At 42.3% G+C, this 15,991-nt stretch overlaps 1 protein-coding gene across 13 annotated transcripts in view; it reads right to left on the bottom strand.

Annotated features, from left to right (window-relative positions):
• The window catches only part of prickle2b (prickle homolog 2b), a 301,893-nt gene that overhangs the window by 65,332 nt on the left and 220,570 nt on the right, over positions 1 to 15,991 (bottom strand). Inside the window, exon 1 of one of the 13 annotated variants that reach the window (XM_048547914.2) lies at positions 2,623 to 2,697. The exons of the other annotated variants lie outside the window; for them this stretch is intronic. The gene's annotated coding sequence lies outside the window, so the exon portion shown is untranslated. Of the gene's footprint in view, positions 1 to 2,622; positions 2,698 to 15,991 lie in introns of those variants that run through there. 13 annotated transcript variants of the gene reach the window in all.

Raw genomic sequence — 15,991 nt, 5'->3', positions numbered from 1 at the left:
GAATCACAATACACCCAAAGCCATAATGCATAAAAATTCAATTTTAATGGATGGTATCATTTCTATCAAAAATATTTTCGCCAAACGTTTAACTCATAATGCTCTTCCCAAGTGAATGCTTGTATAAATTTGCACTCCTGTAAGATTTTTACCAAGTGATTTTAGCTTGGATGTCATAAGATTACTGTTGCTCAGCACATAGTTGGCAATCTCAAAGCTGGGCTGTAGAATGTTGCCAAGGTAGTACCATCCAGCTGGTTTCCTGGCAGCGTATCAGGCACTACTGGGGTAGTGGGAGAACATGCGTGACTCAAAACTACTTGGAGAAGTAAGAAAATGCACAGTGTATAGGATGCAGACAAATTTTACAGAGCTTCCTCTCCATAAATAAGCATCTGGCTGCTACACTATTTTTCTCCTTCAACAAGCAACCAGCTCCTAATACTATTTTACTGAATTCCCAAAAACTAATGTTGAAAATGAATAAAGAAAGTGTACAGGAATGGAGAACAGCTTAGAGCATCCTCTCAATACTTATTTGTAAAATGTTGGAGTGCTGCCAGTCTTAGGAACATTAAATCATGCATTTGAAGAAATTATTCTTTGGGAGTTTATTTTTGTAACTTAATCTTTCTATGTTTATCAATATGGAGAATATGCAAATTGTCAACCGCATCTTCCAATGCTCTTGAGAAGCTGGTGACGATCTGCCCTTATGAACTGTTGCAGCTGAAATGATGTAGGTACACCCAAGGTGCTGCCAGAAACGGAATTTTGTGTTTATGATTTAGCAACAGTGAAGGAACAATTTACTTCTAAGTCAGGATGACATGTGGTTTGCAGGGGAACCTGTGTGTTTCCATGCACCTGCTTCCCTTATCCTTCTAAATGGTGGAGACTATTGAAGGAAGTTGGGTAAATTGCCATGCATTCACTGCTGTCACCAACAAACTACATATATTGATTCAAATTTTAAATGTGTAATTAAAGAAAAAATATTACATGCCCCTTACTGAAGAAAGGTACCCCTGTTCATTGAACAATAAGCTAAGTACCATACTAAACAATACTGTTATTGACTTTTCAAAAGCTTTTTTGATGAATTGAAGGTTTAACTTAGGCTTGTTTAACAGGTGACCCACGGCCCAACATTTGCCAACAAAAGGTCCAACCTTGGGTCCACCAACTGGAAATGTAACTGGTAAATGTGATTGGAAGATTTTGCAAGACACTGCTCCTCCAATCAGGAGCCAGTTCTCTCTTGCACTAGGAAGGAAACAACATGTGAGTGGAGGAGCAGCAAATATTGCAATGTGAGTGGTTTTTGTCAAACTTACGTCTGGAGAGATGCAGTGATACAACAAAACAGAGACTGGAAACGTTATGGGGCGAAGACAATCGAGAGTACAGCCATCACCTGGGAGGGGTGAGGTCGAGAATGAGAGTCAGATCAGCATCTAGGGCTGCGGCAGTAAGACTTGGGCTGCTGCCTGGTGGCAGGATGAAAATCCATCTACTATCCTCATTTCTGTGGTGGGAACGATAGGCAAGCTGCTGGCTGGGTGTGGAAGGAATGAGAATTGGACAGTTGTCTGGGTATGTGTGCATGGGATGGGGGCATGATAGTCAATCGTCCACGGTTGGGAGGTGGACGAAACAGTGAAGTCACAAGGAGTGGTGCCGGCAGCAACAGTACTGCCCTGTGCAGACGGCGTGCGAGGTAGAGCAGGGGTAAACACATGATTGTATCATTAAAACTGTCCATTACAATTTTTCAGTGATAATCATCTCTAAAGGTCCTCAGCCTCTGCAGGTGAATGAATGTGATTGAGCAAATGGGTTGAGAGAGTTGGAGTGAATAAATGGGCGAATCAGTGGTTGGCTGGGTGGATGTATAGGTGGGTGTGTGTAACCAATGGATGGGTGTGTGAATGGTGAATATGAGCAAATGGGTGTTGGATGGTTTTGGGGTTGGGAATGGGGTGAATGGGTAGGTGTGGTGAATAACCAGATCTGTGGGTAAGTGTCAGTGAAGCGAGTGAATTGGTATGTGGCTGGGTGTGAGTGAAAGGGTGTCAGGGAGGTTGGATGAAAAGGTGAGTGGGTGAATAGATGTCTCAGTGATGAGTGGGTGTGGTGTGTTGCTGGATGTGTTAGTGCATGCATGGGTATCAGTGAATGAATGTGCGAGTGGCTGAATAGGCATGTGCGTTATTTTAGCACGGTGTGTAAGATTGAGCTGGCGTATGCCACCCTTTCCCTCCTCCTCCTGCCTCTACAAAGCAGGCTGGGTCAGGTGGAACACTCATAATAAAACACAACTCACTGCTGAGTGAATTACATTGAACTAGCTCAGAACGTGATCCACAGGAGACAATCTCAGTGTCAGTGTTAGTTAAATCCCACTCCTGAGCTTGGCCAAAACCTCACCTCGCCGCCGCCACCCCCCCCACCCCCCAACCTAAAGATCAGGATTTAAGGCCTAGCTCTCTTCTCACATTTGCTCTGCTTCATAACTGTAAAGTCGAAACAAAAAGGTAGCTCACAAAAAAAATGCCTTTCTGCTAAAAGAATCTGTTTGAAAGCCAAAGCAAACACTAATAGCATATTTCCATAACTTACCATTGGTGTATAACAGCATGGTCTAACCTTTTGCATCGGGGGGTCTACCTTTCAATTTTTTTCTCACTCAGTGGGCTGGAAAGCAAATTTCAGATGGATGAGATTCGAGGGCAAGCTCTTTGCTCATTAATTCTGCTTCTTAACTGAAGAGGCAAAACAAAAAGTTTTTATGAGTTAGCTCTGCTTCTTGGTACTTCTTAGATAGTAATATCATTTATTATTAATTTAACGAACTTTTTCTGATTTTAATAGATTCTGTTTAAAATTGAAACTCATGTTTACTGTTGTGACAAATCTCATCCATTAGAAATTTGCTCTCGGGCCATCTGAGTGAGAGAAAAATTGAAAGCCAAACCCCCGAATGGCAAAGGTTTGGGTGACTCTAGTATAACCGGTGATGTTAAGGAACGATATTACCTCGTGCCTGCTTTGGGTTCAAATATAATCTTTTCAGCATAAAAGTTTTTTTTAATACTTATGCATGAAAATGGAAGGGAATTAGTTCCTGGTTTGTAACAAACAAATGTTAAGCACAGGAAGTCCACACTTAAAGTCAGCTCTCTTAAGGTTGTTTAGCTTTAAGGTACAACAAATGTTGAGGTATTAATTTGACATGTTGCACTTTTACATTATTTGCCACAGACTCCCTGTTTTGTGCACATGAACTTTACTGTTTTCAGGCTTGCTCTCAGTCCTGAAGCTCCTCTTCCCCCAACTTCCATGCCTTTCTTGCATTCTTACATTTAAAGCTCCTAATGTCTATTGCGAACACTGGGGTCTTCAGAAGCTCCTCCCATTCAGTTTTGGCTCTGATTCCGTTTCTCACCTCAGCTCCAATTCTACCTTCAATTCTGTTCTTACGTTAGCCCTGAATTGGTTTACATAAAAATAGCTGAAGTCTGCAAGTGAGTTTCATCACTGAGCCACTGAAACAGTCAAGGTGTCTTTCAATAAAGATCAACTACAGAGTTCCTGTATCTGAGGCATACTCTAGAAAAGCAATTTTGAGCTTCAAATGGATTTGACCAAGTTAACAGTAAGCAAGAGTTAGAGAAGTGTCCACTTATTTAAAAGAGAATGCTATTAGTAGTCACACAGCATTATCAAGCTACAAAGTCTGAAAAGGAATTGTTTCTTATGAAAATCGAACAGTTGCTGCAACTACGAGAAATGGCAAAGGAAAATAATGACCTCCAACTCTTGTGCTCCAACGTCAACCAACAGTCGGCAGCAGTTCAACACAACAGTAAAGCTATAGAATGAACACGACTGCTTCACGAACAGGCAGTGTTGTTAACAGTCAACAAGAAAATCTTTACAGAAAAACTGGAACTCATAACTGAAAAAGCTTTCACCAGAATTCCACAAATCCTGTGCAGGAGTCAGCCAGATAGCTTTCACACTTCATGCACAAAGATAACTTGGTGGGAGAAGAAGTCCCTTTTAATAAAATTTTCATAACTCAAAGATGCTGTGAATTATTCGCTGAGGAAAACATTCTGTTCCAATCCACAAGTGATGATCTTACGGCTGAAAGCAATCTCTCCAGAAAGAGAACAAAGATCTTCATTTAAGCTTACAGAAGACTAGCTGAGGAAAGTTCTCATCAATGAAAGAAATTAATTACAGAATGATTTTCAGATTTTGTGGAAGGCATTATAAAAATACGTGGAGGAAGTTGCAGAACTTAAGTCCTTAACACCTGGTGTTAGTTAGGGCACTCCTGGAGTACTGTGAGTTGTTCTGACTCACTTTTTAGAAAGGATATGCTATGGCTGGAGGACCTACAGCATAAATTTACCAGAACAATATCTGTATGCTGAGGCTCAATCAAATTGAGAGAATAGACAAACTAGGATCATATGCTTTGGCATGAAGGAATTTAAGGGCTGATTTGATTGATGTTTTCAAGATATTATGGCAAAGACTAGGTAAGTGAAAAGATAATTTGGGAATTTCAGTAATACAAGACTAGGAAGCCTAGTCTAAAATGTAGAGCTGGACCTTTCAGTAGTCAAATTATACACAGTTGTACAGGTTTATACACAAGGATTAGTATAAGTTTGGGAACGCCTTCGTCAAACAGCAACTAGTGCTCAATCACTTGTTAATTTTGAATCTTGGGTTGATTCATTTTGTAAAGGAATCTTGGTCAAATATAGGCAAATGGAGTTAAGTTACAGATCAACAATGAGCTTACTGAATGGTGCAACAGGCTCAAGGACTCTTCCTGCTTTGATGCTTCCAATACACACACAATGACCTGTGAAATGTGATGTTAGGATTAGAGAATTGTGAAGGGGCAGAAATGATGACAGGTAGCAAATAGAAACCATCATGAGAAACTCAAAATGATATAAACAAAGATGTGAAGAGCTAAAAGAGGATTGGTTAAGTAGAGCAAAAATTATGAAAAACTGTCATAATGAATGATATTCCAGTGACCATGTAGCCAGTGGATCAAAGTAGCCATTCTTTCAGCATAGATTAATGATGGGGAGTAGGAGATTTGCAATTCCTTACCCTAAGCATCAATTTGCACCTCTCTCCCATTCATGAAACCTGATTTCTCTTTTTGTGTAGCCAATTTTGAACGGTAATCTATTTTCGGTATGAATGCATCTTTCAGCTCCCTATTTAAAATGTAGCAAATATTTTCCCATAAATGACTGCCCAAACTTTAAGCCCATTTGTACTAAATGCATTAACTCATATTGATTATACTGATAAAGTGGAAGTGGAAATGTAGAAGGAACTAATTCCACCTCTTTAGCAGCCAGAACAGCAGTCAAAATGGCATATTTTCTATAATTTTTTTAGTTTTCACAGTTCACTCCCCCTCACCAGGCATTTTAAGTAGCAGGCTGCCTTATGATAACCACTCTGTTCATACCCATCTGTAAGGCTATGAGACACACACACATAGTAACCTATGTAGATTAAGGACCAATTGTTTATGACATTTTTGAGACAAATAAGCTTGTACGATCTGTTTTTGAAAGGAAATCTAGATAGTAAAGACCAGCTGTGTACACATACACCTGAATCTCTGCTTAAACAGAACACAGAATATACTACTTTGTTACAGGTCATCGAGAGTTTGTGCTTTGTTTCTGAATTTGTGCACCTCTGGATGTCAAACAAAACCAGGGCTAACTCCAATTCTTTGGGCTAAATGCATAACTCCTATTGGACATTAAATAAATATTTATTTTACTTTACATGAACTTTTAAATATAAATTTTAAAGGAATAAATATGTCATTATTAATAGCTGTGAACTGAGCAATTGAATCAAAGTGCTTGGCTCTGCATTATATGCATGTCCTAAATGCTAAAGCAGATAGTGATGTCAGCAAGTCAATGTCATTACATTAGAATAATAAGCTACCTCTCAGTTCCCTCAACCTAAAAATAACATTTGACAAAACCACTCAATGATTCGAAGTGTCTGATAAGTGTCACTGCAGGACCTCAAATATTCTGAAGGAGATAGACAGGTTTCAAAGCAAAATGTGAATTTGATTGGAATATATTAAGAGCCAAAACAATCGCCATGTGCTTTCCTTAACCTATCCAACCATAATTATTCCTGAAAAACTGAACAATGAGGTCAGCGATAACTAATCAGAAATATAATCAGGCAAAAATCAACAATTTCAGTGAAATGAGTTGGTAGGAACTGCCGATGCTGGAGAATCTAGGATAACAAGGTGCAGAGCTGGATGAACACAGCAGGCCAAGCAGCATCAGAGGAGCAGGAAAGCTGACGTTTCAGGTCGAGACCCTTCTTCAGAAATTTCTGACCTGAAACGTCAGCTTTCCTGCTCCTCTGATGCTGCTTGGCCTGCTGTGTTCATCCAACTCTACACCTTGTTATCTCTAATTACATTGAATTTCCTGTTCAAATTTTTCACAATGAGAATTACATGAATTATTAATTACCAAGTAAACAATGTTACTCATTAATATGCATTTGTCATAGCATGTGATACCAATACTGCTATGCTCCTAGATTCTATTCCCTTAATCATTCTAGAATTTAAGGCCTCTAGTGGATTACAGCTAAAATGAAACATGATGCAAATGTTCGAATCACATCTGTATCTAAAGACTGGAATTTTTAAAAATATAAAATCACTATGTATCAATAAAGGAAAAATTCAGCAACACTCAAAGCTAGCGTATACCGTTTGGTCTTTGAGACTATTTTGCCAATTAAAATGACACACTTTCCCATATTATCACCATATGCCTTAGTATAGAAACACTGTTTGATCTGGTTTGATTGTAATCAATAATGGAGTGTACTCAGCTCTCTGTGGTAAAGAATTGCAAAAACTTCACAAGCTTTTGGTTACAGATATTTCTCCTCATCTCAGCGCTAAATGATCTGAGATAATTCTGAGACTCTGACGTTGGGTTTGAGATTCACCAGTCCAGGGAAACACCAATAATATCCACTCTGTTACACTCTGTAAAAATCTGCTTGTTTCAATCAGATCATCTTTCACTGTCTAAGCTTCATGGAATATTGATATGGCCTACTCGTTCTGCCTTTATACAACAATTTCATCATCCCAGGAATGAAACTGATGAAAAAATAAAAGCAATATAATGTAAATGATGGGAATCTGAAATAAAACCAAAGGGCTAAAAATAGAGTACTCAGCAAATCTAGCAGTATTGGTGGTGAGAAAAACATAGATAATATAAAGAAACATTGCATGATACAGAATGCGTAATTGGCACAGCCATTAAGCTGTAGGACCTTGTGTAGACAAAATTCAAAACATTATGTCACATGCACTGACTGAACGGATTACGAACAGAGAAATCTGGTGGATTTTCTTCCTTGAAAGACATTAGTAAAGCAGACTGAGATAACAAGATGTAGACCTAGATGAACACAACAGGCGAAGCAGCATCAGAGGAGCAGGTAGGCCTAGACCCTCTTTAGAACAACCGATGATCGTTTTATAGTCACCATTACTGAAATTAGTCTTCAATGACAGATTTTCTACATTAAATTTCAACATCTGCCATGATAGGATATGAGTCTTTGGATATGGGCCTTTGGATTGCACTGCCATTTCACCAATCTTCTACCATCTACCTCTCTCTAATTCCTTTCAATGGTATTCAAATTTCTACATTCCTTCAGTTCTAAATAAAAGTATTTCTTGGTTCAAGACATTGACTCTGTTTTTCTCACTCCATGAATGCTGCAAGACCTGTTGTGTGTTTTTAGATTTATATTCTGCAGTTAAAATCATGATGAATCAAAACCAGAAAACTCAAAACTCTCACTGTGTCAAAGAAATCAGCCATTCCTACTGGCAGAATAGAAGATCCAACAGAAAGACACCTGTCATAAATCAAAACTGATTGAAAACTCTAGATTAGCTAATTCTCATAAACTTTCTGAATGAGGCCAAGTGAAGGTGCAAAGTCAAAGGCAACTATTACTTTGACATTTGAGATCTCTCTGTGAAACCCTGCAAATATAGCTAAACCTATGAGAAATTTAAAAGCACTTTCAGTTGCAGACAAAGTGAAGCTGATACACCAAGTGGAAATCCATAGATCAAATAGTGGGAGTTTCCACCACTAGGCTTGTTAACCATTTTGAAATATGAGGCAAAATATTGGAACAGTTGAAAAAGCAGGTATTCTGTCCAGTGAGGAAGAGGTTGAGGACTACTGCCTATACCAATGTCAAAAAAGCTCTGCTTTCTTAGTTCAATGCAGCTTGATGGGCAAATGTTCTCAGTCATGGCAGAGGCTGAGACATAAGGACTTTACCTGCAGTGATGTATGGCTGAATTGTTGCACTACAAGACATATAATAATTACATGTGAAATAATAAGTACATGGCAGGTACTGCAACAATGACAGATGATGTCCTGAATGAGTATGTGCCAGGGATATTTTCAATGTGGTTGAACTGGACTGTTTCACCATCTTTTACAAGATTGTTGTTTAATGTTAAAATGCAAACCAAAGCAAGAACTGTGTCACTGCTTGAGCTGTACTAACATTGAAAGGCTGCCACTTCCTTGCCATAGGAAAGTCCAATAAACTACTTGCTTTACAAATGCCAAGATGCTACTACTACCCACTCAGAATGATGTTAACAAGGCCTGCCAGAATTTGCGAGGCATGGATCAATAAAGTGGATAAAATATATTAATTGAAGAAAAAGAATATTAGACACCTGCCAGCACACCCTGATGTCATTTGCATAAAAGGCATCGAGCTGATGTTTTTGCACCCCAAAATCAGTGCCAAGCTCCAGCCAATTGATTAGAGGGTGATTAGGAACTAAAAATCAACTACTGATGGCAGGTGAGTTCCACGGTCAAGGCCACTAATAAAGAAGCAGAGTACAACTCAACTGTCCTAGAGGTATCAGAGATAATGGGAACTGCAGATGCTGGAGATTCCAAGATAATAAAATGTGAGGCTGGATGAACACAGCAGGCCAAGCAGCATCTCAGGAGCACAAAAGCTGACGTTTCGGGCCTAGACCCTTCATCAGAGAGAATGGGAACTGCAGATGCTGGAGATTCCAAGATAATAAAATGTGAGGCTGGATGAACACAGCAGGCCAAGCAGCTCGTACAGTTCATCCACTTCACCAACACCTTCCACCCCAACCTTCAGTTCACCTGGGCCATCTCCAGCACATCCCTCACCTTCCTGGACCTCTCAGTCTCCATCTCAGGCAACCAGCTTGTAACTGATGTCCATTTCAAGCCCACCGACTCCCACAGCTACCTAGAATACACCTCCTCCCACCCACCCTCCTGCAAAAATTCCATCCCCTATTCCCAATTCCTCCGCCTCCGCCGCATCTGCTCCCACGATAAGACATTCCACTCCCGCACATCCCAGATGTCCAAGTTCTTTAAGGACCGCAACTTCCCCCCCACGGTGATTGAGAACGCCCTTGACCGCGTCTCCCGCATTTCCCGCGACACATCCCTCACACCCCGCCCCCGCCACAACCGCCCCAAGAGGATCCCCCTCGTTCTCACACACCACCCTACCAACCTCCGGATACAACGCATTATCCTCCGACACTTCCGCCATTTACAATCCGACCCCACCACCCAAGACATTTTTCCATCCCCACCCCTGTCTGCTTTCCGGAGAGACCACTCTCTCCGTGACTCCCTTGTTCGCTCCACACTGCCCTCCAACCCCACCACACCCGGCACCTTCCCCTGCAACCGCAGGAAATGCTACACTTGTCCCCACACCACCTCCCTCACCCCCATCCCAGGCCCCAAGATGACATTCCACATTAAGCAGAGGTTCACCTGCACATCTGCCAATGTGGTATACTGCATCCACTGTACCCGGTGCGGCTTTCTCTACATTGGGGAAACCAAGCGGAGGCTTAGGGACCGCTTTGCAGAACACCTCCGCTCAGTTCGCAACAAACAACTGCACCTCCCAGTCGCAAACCATTTCCACTCCCCCTCCCATTCTCTTGATGACATGTCCATCATGGGCCTCCTGCACTGCCACAATGATGCCACCCGAAGGTTGCAGGAACAGCAACTCATATTCCGCCTGGGAACCCTGCAGCCATATGGTATCAATGTGGACTTCACCAGTTTCAAAATCTCCCCTTCCCCCACTGCATCCCTAAACCAGCCCAGTTCATCCCCTCCCCCCACTGCACCACACAACCAGCCCAGCTCTTCCCCCCCACCCACTGCATCCCAAAACCAGTCCAACCTGTCTCTGCCTCCCTAACCGGTTCTTCCTCTCACCCATCCCTTCCTCCCACCCCAAGCCGCACCCCCAGCTACCTACTAACCTCATCCCACCTCCTTGACCTGTCCGTCTTCCCTGGACTGACCTATCCCCTCCCTACCTCCCCACCTACACCCTCTCCACCTATCTTCTTTACTCTCCATCTTCGGTCCGCCTCCCCCTCTCTCCCTATTTATTCCAGTTCCCTCCCCCCATCCCCCTCTCTGATGAAGGGTCTAGGCCCGAAACGTCAGCTTTTGTGCTCCTGAGATGCTGCTTGGCCTGCTGTGTTCATCCAGCCTCACATTTTATTACCTTCATCAGAGAGGATGTCCTAGAGGTATGTTCACTTTGAAGGAGGTATGGATGATGGTGATGGAAGCTACAACTGCCAACTGTTTTTCCCACACAAAGTTTAAATAAGCTGCAATTGTGCAAGGTGCCAAGAATGAGGGAGAGGAGGGGGGTGACAACCAACCTGATGAGGTGCTTTTTGCTTGCTTTGGACGTCCAAAAGACGGCAGCAACGCTGATGGCAGTTGGAGCGAAGATTTGCGTTAGCACAGTCACCACTACCAAGGGTCTAGGCCCGAAGCATTGGCCTTCCGGCTCCTCTGATGCTGCTTGGCCTGCTGTGTTCATCCAGCCCTGCACCTTGTTATCTTTGAGGAATAAGTGTTGCCAAGGGACAGTTTATTCATCTTGCTCCATGTGGCAGACTGGGGACAGTTCCAGCCCCGCAGGTTAGCATCTTTGCAAGAGGTCTCCAGTTATAGCTCCTGGAAGCTCGAGTTTCAGAGCTGAAGTGGTGACTGGAGACAATGTGGAGCCTCCACGAGGCAGACAGCATCGTGGATAGTAAATACAGAGAGGTGGTCACACCACAGGCTCTGACTCTGCAGGCATGAAGGGAATGGGTGACCACCAGAGAGAGCAACAGAGCTAGGTGGTAGTGCAGGAGTCTCCTGTGGCCATTCCCCTGCAAAACAGATAAACCGTTTTGGATACTATTGAGGTGAATGACCTTTCAGGGGGAAGCAGGAGCAGCCAGTCACATGGGTTAAAAAAAAGGATGAAATCCTAAAGGCAGAATACTGGGAGCCAGGAAGTAAGTTAAGAAATTGGACCTCAAAGACAGTGATCTCAGGATTACTACCGGTGCCATGTACTAGTCAGGGTAGAAAAGACAGGATATATGAAATGAATACATGGCTGCAAAGATGGTGTCAGGGGGAGGGTTTCAGGATTCCTGGGCCACTGGTTCTAGGGGAGGTGGGGCCTGTACAAATTGGATGGATTACACCTGGGCAGTACTGAGTCTGATGTCCTAGGGGGAAGTGTTTAGTTGAGCAGTTGGGGAGGTTTCAAACTAATATGCCAGGGAGATAGGAACCTATGTAAAGAGTCAGAGAAGAAGGCAGCAAGGACAAAACAAAAGATAGAAAGGGGAATAAGAAATAGTGATAGGCTGAGAAACCAAGGGCAAGATTCAAACAGGGCTATTGAGAAAATAAGGTGGAGACAAACACTATTAAAAGGACAAGCTTAAAGGCTTTGTGCCTTAATGTGCGGAGCATCTGCAATAAATTGGATGAACTAATCGTGCAGACAGATATAATTAGAATTAAAGAGACATGGCTGCAGGGTGACTAGGGATGGGAACTGGATGTCCCAGAGTATTCCGTATTTAGAAAGGACAGGCAAAAAAGGAAAAGATGGCAGAGTGGCCTTGCTGGTTAAAGAGGAAATTAACACAATAGTGAGAAAGGGTATTAACTCTGGCAATGTGGAGTCTGTATGGGTAGAGTTGAGAAATACCAAGGAGCAAAAGACATTAGTAGGTGTCATATATAGTGCCCCAAGCTGCAGTAGTGATGTTGAGAATAGCATTAAACAGGAAATTAGAGATGCATGTGATCATGGGAGATTTCAATCTGCACAGAGATTAGGCAAATCAAATCAGCCACAATACTGCAGAGGAGAAATTCCTGGAGTGTATACGGGATGGTTTTCTTGACCAACATGTGGAGGATCCAACTAGAGAGCACACAATCTTAGACTGGGTACTGTGTAATGAATAGGCAATCATTGCCAATCTAGCTGTGCGACACCCTTGGGGATGAGCGACCATAACATGATAGAATTTTTTTTATCAAGATGGAGAGTGAGATTGTTGATTAGGGTGCTGAACCTTAATAGAGGAAACAAGGATATGAGGCATGAGTTGGCCTTGATAGATTGGGGAGAGTCACTTAAAGACATGACAGTGGATAGGCAAAGGCAAACATTCAAGAAATGCAAGGGGAAATTGCGACAACTGTTTATTCGTGTTTGTCACAAAAGCAAAATCAGTAAGAGGGCCAATCCATGACTTACAAAGGAAATAAGGGATAGAGTCAGATCCAAGGAAGAATTATACAGATTGGCCAAGAAAAATAATAAATCTGAGGATTGACAGCAGTTTAGAATTCAGCAAAGAAGGACCAAAAGATTGATTAAGAAGGGGAAAACAGCGTACAAAAGTAAGCTTGCAGGCAAAATAAAGACTAACACTAAGAGTTTCTACAGGTACATGAAGAGAAAGAAATTGGTAAAGACAAATGTAGGTCCCCTACAGACAGAAACTGAGGAATGTATAATGGGGGTCAAAGAAGTTGAGGAACTGAATACATACTTTGGTTCTGTCTTCACAAAAGAGGACACATATCAGTTACCAGAATTGTTGGAGTAGACATGATTTAGTGAGAGGGAAGAGCTGAGGGAGATCAATATTAGTAGAGAAATGGTGCTGGGAAATTGTTGGGGTTGAAGGCTGATAAATCCCCAGGGCCTACTTAAGGAAGTAGCTTTCGAAATAGTGATGCATTGGTGTCATCTTCCAGGAATCTATAGACTCTGGAATAGACCCTGCAGATTGGCGGGTGGCTAATGTCATTCCAATATTCAAAAAAGGAGGTAGAGAGAAAACAGAGTTATAGACCACTGAACCTAGCATGGTAGTGGGGAAAATTTTCAAATCCATTGTCAAAGCTTTTATAGCAGAGCATTTAGAAAGCAGTGGCAGGATCAGACAGAGTCAGCATGGATTTATGAGCGGGAAATGAAGAGGCAGCATGGTGGTTTACTGGTTAGCACTGCAGCCTCACAGCACCAGGAACAAAGGTTCAATTCCCGCCTCGGGTGACTGCCTGTGTGGAGTTTGTACATTCTCCCCACATCTGCGTGGGTTTCCTCCGGGTGCTCCAGTTTCTTCCCACAGTCCAAAGATGTGCAGGCTAGGTGGATCAGCCATGCTAAATTGCCCGTAGTGTTCAGGGGTGTGTGGGTTGTAGGGGGATGGGTCTGGGTGGGATGCTTCAAGGGGCGGTGTGGGCTTGTTGGGCCGAAGGGCCTGTTTCCACACTGTAGGGAATCTAATCTAAAAAAAATCATGCTTGAAAATCTGTTGGAATTCTACAAAAATGTGATCAGTAGAGTTGATAACAGGGAGCTACCTGAAGTAGTACATTTGGACTTTCAGGTGTATGACAAAGCCCCACATAAGAGATTAATGTGCAAGATTAAAGCATATGGGATTGGAGGAAGTGTATTGAGATGGATAGAAAACTGTTGGCAGAGAGGAAACAGAGTAGGAATTAATGGGACCTTTTCAAATTGGCAGGCAGTAACTGGTAGAGTACCACAAGGATTGCTGCTGGAACCCTAGCTATTCACAATATATATCAATGATTTGGATCAGCGAACAAAATGTAACATCTCCAAGTTTGCAGATGATACCAAATTGGGTGGGAGGGTGAACTGTGACAAGGTTGCAGAAATCCTTCAGCATGATTTCGACAGGTTGGGTGAGTGGGCAAATCATCAGAGATGCAGTATAATTTGGATAATGTGAGGTTTTTCACTTCGGAAGCAAAATCAAGATGGCAGATTACTACCTGAATGGCTGTAAATTGGGAGAGATGAGTGTGTAGCAGAACTGGGCATCCTTGAGCACCAGTCTCTGTAGGTAAGCATGCAGGTGCAGCAGGCGGTAAAGAAGGCAATTGGTAAGTTGGTCTTTATTGCGAGCAGTTTTGATACAGGAACAGCGATGTGTTGTTGTTGCACACAGCTTTGGTGAAACACACCTAGAATATTGTGTGCAGTTTTGATGTCCTTTTCTGAGGAATGATGCTCTTGCTCTTGAGGGAGTGCAGTGAAGACTTACCAGGCTGATTCTAGGGATGACAGGTCTGATGCATGGAGAGAGATTGATTAGGTTGGGATTGTTTTCACTAGAGTTCAAATGAATGAGGAGCAAAACAGCATTTGACAGAGTAGATGTAGGGAGGATGTTGCCAGTGGTGAGTATCTCCAGAACCAGGGGTCACAGTGTGAGTCGTCAGGGTAGACAATTTAGGAGGGAGATGAGGAGATATTTCCTCATCCAAAGGGTGGTAAGCCTGTGAAATTCATTACCAGAGGATGCCAAAAGTTTAATGTACTCAAGGGGCGACTTGGTAGAGTACTTGGGGTGAATGGGATCAAAGGTTATGGAGAGAAAGCAGGGTGAGGCTACTGATTGGTTGATCAGCTATGATCATGATGAATGATGGAGCAGGCTCGAAAGACCAAACAGCCTCCTCCTGCACCTATCTTCTGTTTCTATGGATGCTGGAATGGAAAATCCAACGAAGACAACCATAGAAATGCATGATGAGATAGACAACACTGTATGTTGAATTGATAGATGAGGCAGTTGTAGGTGTAAAATGTTGTTAAACGGAGAGCTTGATGACCCTGATGAGTCTGACGAATGCTTGGCCACTCACACAACTGTTTGCTTAGATGAAGGTGCAAAGGCTGTGGAGTTGGTCTGAGATTTTGCATTGTAGCACTAAAACACAAAAAAGATATCTCACTGCAATGTTGACTATATCTGACCTAATCAAGGCAGAATGCTAAGCAGAAATTGATTTCTCAGTTTTCCAGAGCTAGTTCCCAACATTTTTCAGCCTTTTATTGAATGAGGTCATGCCTTCATAATGTATGAAGAAATGGAAAATAAAGGAATCTTTCACACATTTACTGCTCAACTGCTTTTTCATTTGATTCTCTGGGCACTGCATGTTTTTAAGCAAAAGTGAGTTGCATAGAGTCCTCCTGAGCTACCCCGAAGCTCCACGAAACACAAATTTGTGGCAAGCCCCATGCAAATCAGCTTACACGATTTTTCAGTAATCCCAAGTATAATGAGATTTGATTGTCGCAATCTAAATGACAAGAGCAATAAAATACAAACTCAGTACCTACCCCACACAAATCAGAGAAACAACATTAAGGTTTATGTGCAGAAAGCAAGGAAATAGCGCACGATCCATTGCTAACCCTAAACTGAGCAATGTGAGCAAGCTATTTTGAATTAACTTCCAATTTATAGCAATATCGATGACACCTCCATAACTTTTCCGGTGATTGAGTGGTTTGATGGAGTAGTAGTTGGGTGGATTGGATATCTTCCACTTTTTTGCGAATAGGACACACCTGAGCAATCTTCCAAAAAGGTCGGCTAGATGCAAATGTTATAAATGCACTGGAAAGGCTTGGCCAGGAATTTACAAGT

The sequence above is a fragment of the Stegostoma tigrinum genome, chromosome 11, assembly GCF_030684315.1.
Source record: "Stegostoma tigrinum isolate sSteTig4 chromosome 11, sSteTig4.hap1, whole genome shotgun sequence".
Taxonomy (NCBI): domain Eukaryota; kingdom Metazoa; phylum Chordata; class Chondrichthyes; order Orectolobiformes; family Stegostomatidae; genus Stegostoma; species Stegostoma tigrinum.
Note: the sequence above shows the minus strand (reverse complement) of the source record. Positions and strands in the feature narration are given on the sequence as shown.